We start from the raw sequence: 4,557 nt of genomic DNA on the forward strand, positions 1-4,557 counted from the left end.
CTCACGGTAAATGTGTGCAGGGCCAGCAGGAAGAGCCCCGGGATCTCGGAGCGCAGCCACTGGTTCCACGCGCTGTCTCGGTCCACGTCCTCGCGTGACGACGACGACGACACTTCAAAATCACCTGACCGGAAGGAGGGGGGGTGGGAGGGAGAGTAAGAAGGTACGAAGGGGAACCTTCTAACTCTTTCACAGTGACGCGTTCTTCGCGTGCGTCACCCTGCAGCCAACCTCTCTGCTCTCGTGTGTGAACGTGGGTCAGTTTGGTTTAATCGTTCAGAATGAATGGGGCATGACCCTGGCCCTTGTGCAACTTATTATTTTCCATGAGATAATACCAAACACATCATTCATGTGTGTGTGTGTGGCCTGCAAGCAAAACCTACATGCTCTCGAGTCATATATCGGGAGCAGTCACATGTGGGAAAGCATTGCCGAATTCCTAGAAAGGCTCAGCTCTCTCCAACTTATGTTGAAAGCATTTATGCATTAGTTCTGCCCGTACCTCTTTGTGCCTGTGTAGTGGGTAGGCAAGTGTGGTGGAGCAGCAGGTCCAGCACACGGGGTGTCCAGCAGAGGAGAGGAACTCCCCGTGGCCGTGGCCGGGGAAGCAGAGGTCGGCGGCGCTGGGAGCGGCGTCAGTTGCGCGGCGTCTGTGGGAGAAGGCACAGGCCTCTGCTGAAGATTATCATCCGCAGACACATCACACGGCTTGCCGGACACGTCACGCACTCGGCCCTGTGATTGTGGAGGTGAGACAGGTTCGCGCATGGCAACGAATGGCTTGTCGCTGGACAAACATCGACGGCAACATCGGGAGAACGCGGCACGAACTCGTGCAGAGTTTCTGGCACCGTATGAATTTACACTCCTTGTAGGTATGTGCGTTGAACCTCTTTCGCGCCGTACGTCAGCCAGCCGTGCTAATCGGAGGTGCAGATGGATGCAATTGAAGGAAGTGGAGCAGAGATTTCAAAATGAAACAAAAAAATTGATGCAGAAATTACACAAGTCCAGGGGACTTCACCAAGGCCGTGTTATCCCAGAATCTGACAGAGCACAAAGGAAGATTGGCAATGGCAAAAAATGGCTTCATAACTATCATTGTCAGATGGCACACTTGCATCTTCAGTCTTCAGTCAGCGTCAGCAATTTAAGAATGCACGCATGATGCGTGACACCAACTAAAATGGCATCGATGCTGACTAATCACATCCTCTCCAAGATGTGGAACTCAAGAGACATGGATGCCTCTTCCAAACAGGACTACCCTTGACAATTGAGTTGTCGCCTGGGTAAAAATAAAATGAACTAGGAGATTTCAACTTGAAAATCCAAACCATCGCACCAACAGTAATGGATGGAATCCTATATGAGGCGCACACTGCAGTAGCTTCAGGTGGACTCTGGTACCTGCTTTAACGTCTGTGTGAGAAGCATCTTCTCCCACTGAAATTCAAACAAAGTTGACAGTTAGACAGGAAATGTTTTAAAACATCCGCAGTAAAATTCAAGTATGTATACCATTAAAGTAAACTATTTTTTATTTACCAGGTAAGGCCCATTGAGAGCTATATAGCTCTTTCTCAGAAGCGACCTGGCCACAAATTATAGCTTAACGAAGTGGCTTATCACGTGGAAATTTATAGTAGCCAAATACTCTAAACGCATTACTTACAAATAGCTCACAAAGCGGTTATCCTCCCACTACCCTTGGGTTACCTCCTGTCCCGGTCCAGCCGAGACAGTCTGTGAATTGGCATCTGTGTTTGGGTGGCATGAATTAATTTGTACCGAGATCTGGTACCGGTACTGTGCTGAACTTTACTACTGCATGGTTGTTGACAGACCTAGACAGACTGAAACATAGGTCTGGGTTTGATCTCCATAGTGGAAAAGGTGGTAACCCGAAAACTAACCCAAACCCTTCCACATTCAACGATAAACACTTCTAAAACCGAGTTCGCTCGGAAATGACCCCACTAAACCGCACGTATGTAAACGTTTGACTTCAGTGGTTCCTCCGCCGCATGCGAACGATGAAGTGCACGGCCTCTCGTGATGATGACCTCACACCCGCATGGCTGCACGAAAGGCGGTGCTGACGAGCATGAGGCAGGTGGAAGAGGCAAAACGAGGAGGCAAGATTAGAGTGCTGTAGTCGGTGGGGTATAGTGGGGCCTATTTCCAAATGATTGATTTATGTGGAAATGAAATTGGTCAAGAGCCCGTTACTTTGTAAACATTAGCATGTATCTACTTTAATACCAAGTCTGCAGGGGTGGGAAAGATGAGGTCTATTCATTCTGGTGGGCAAAGAGAATTTAGACACTCCAAGTTAAGTCTGGTGGCATACGGATAAAAATGCACCTTACAAATGTAAATAATGATTATTAATCAATCTTCTTCTTCACTCCCACGGTGTTTCCAACCAGGGTTAGGCCATGTAATGATCTGACGTGCTGTACACTTGTACAGTGTTTCTGAATTATTGTATCATTATGAATTCAGTGCCCCTTCTGCGACCTTTCCCTAGATCCCCCTCTTGTGTATAACCTGGCCTGCTGACGTCAGGGCCGTAAGCCTCAGATCCCTTTCCCTGCCAGCAGCAGGCGCTATGCTGTTACATTACGATTCTATGCCACTACACAGGGACTCCTCTACTTACGAACATTCGACTTATGAACTTTCAGAGATATGATCAAACCTGTCCGTATGTCCAGTTTCCTGTTCGGACCGAGAGTCGCAAGTTCAACCACCGCACAATAGGTGGTGATGGTGGCATCTACATCTGCAGAACGTGAAGAACCAGAGGCAACTGTTAAAGCCATTCCCCGTGTTTAGTGTACAAGTCGTAAAACGTGTTTGAAATCGACGGGAGTAAAGTTGGACTCACGAACAAATCGACTTACGAACAGACCTATGGAACCGAACTCGTTTGTACGTACAAGAGTCTGTATATGGTGGTCACTCTGAACAACACAGACCCAGCCTCCTTTTTACTATTTTTGGTCCATTAGGACATTGCCAGATGCATCTTTCTGTGATAACGACCACACAATACACATTAGACGTGTCACAACAGGTCACGTTTAATAGTCTAACCTTGTCTGGAGTAAGTCGCATACGGTAGACATTTCTGCGCATTTGCAGAATTACATGTCTATGACAAAGGAACCAAGTGTATTGCATTACAAGGGGTGCTTGATCATGTGTGGATGCAGATTCCCGCAGCAATAGAGGGAATAGGTTGTTCGCAGCGCCACTGATTAATCAGAATCAGAATCTATTTTATATCCTGGAGGAATCCGATGAGCTATGAAGATCTTTTTCACATATGTCCAGTAGGGGAGGGTCAGCGAGCTATTTCCAAAACCGATGAGAGGCAAGATGGGGAAAATGTAAGCAAATTGCTAAAAATACAAAGTACATACATTCCTGCCAATTTGTCAACCAATGCAAGCTTGGGCAAGGTAGCAACACAACAACCACAGCTCCAGACCACGACAAGACCCCACAAAGTCCCTCAATTGCATTGCATTAAAATTGAACGTTTAATGAGCGATATTTGAAATAGCGTTACCAAATGCCAATATTCCCTTCGAATACCTGACTAATGAATGAGGCTAAGACGCTTGCAGTAATGTTCAAATATGCATCACAAGCCATTCAGAAGTGGTAGGCCTCACGTGACCACAGGGCACCACAGTGGCAATATGTTAACTACCTCGCCTGGTACGCAGGAGGCCGTGGATTCAATCCGGACCCTGTCGCCTGCTGTATATTTTGAGGTTGCATGTCTCTCTCACTACATTTAGAATAAACATCACGCGTTTAGAGTATTTGACCTCTATAAATTTCCACGGGATAAGCCACTTCGTTGAAGATAACATTTGTGATAGCCAGGTTGCTTCTGAAAAATAGCTCCATAGCTCAGTGGGGCCTCAAACTGGTAAAATAAAAAATATAGTTTGTATTCTTGGTTCTTTCGGTAAAGTCGCATAGAAGGGAAACAATAAAATAATACAAATATAAAATAATAAAATTCTCACGACGTTTCGACTGCAACACAAGCAATCATCAGGTGATGATGATCATCATCAGGTGGTGATGATTGCTTGTGTTGCAGTCGAAACGTCGCGAGAATTTTATTGTTTTATATTTTTATTATTTTATTGTTTCCCTTCTACGTGACTTTACCGAAAGAACCAAGAATATGAATCCCTGCATTCACGAAAGCTTTAAATCAAAATATAGCTTAGTTTAAAAGTTATAGTTTGAGAACGGCGGTCCGATGGGAGGGAGTGAAGGGGTATTGTGAGGAGGCGTCATCGGGAGTGGAAGCTGCTGGTGGGAGCATGGGAGGTGTGGGGAGTGTGAGGTGCATCGGCATTGTGGAGAGGGAAGGGGTGAGAGTGTTGTAAGCGATGGGCCTGGGGGAGGAGTGGTGGATATGACGATGTGGAAGCTGTGTCGGTGATGAGGTGTGTGCTTGAAGTGAGGATTACATGGGGAGCGGTGCCGAAGTGGTTAGCGCACCGTGCGACGGGATCCGGC

General features: G+C 46.6%; 1 long non-coding RNA gene across 1 annotated transcript; it reads right to left on the reverse strand.

Annotated features, from left to right (window-relative positions):
- Nucleotides 1–530: 530 nt before the first annotated feature.
- Nucleotides 531–2,900, reverse strand: LOC142924614 (uncharacterized). Its single transcript, XR_012941718.1, has 3 exons — nt 2,708–2,900; nt 1,414–1,449; nt 531–653 (listed from the first exon to the last, which is right to left on the reverse strand). It is a non-coding gene; the product is annotated as an uncharacterized LOC142924614 (long non-coding RNA).
- Nucleotides 2,901–4,557: the final 1,657 nt, after the last annotated feature.

This window comes from Petromyzon marinus, chromosome 15 (assembly GCF_048934315.1).
Source record: "Petromyzon marinus isolate PM22_M1 ecotype Great Lakes invasive population chromosome 15, UKy_Petmar_22M1.pri1.0, whole genome shotgun sequence".
NCBI classification, from domain to species: Eukaryota; Metazoa; Chordata; class Hyperoartia; order Petromyzontiformes; family Petromyzontidae; genus Petromyzon; species Petromyzon marinus.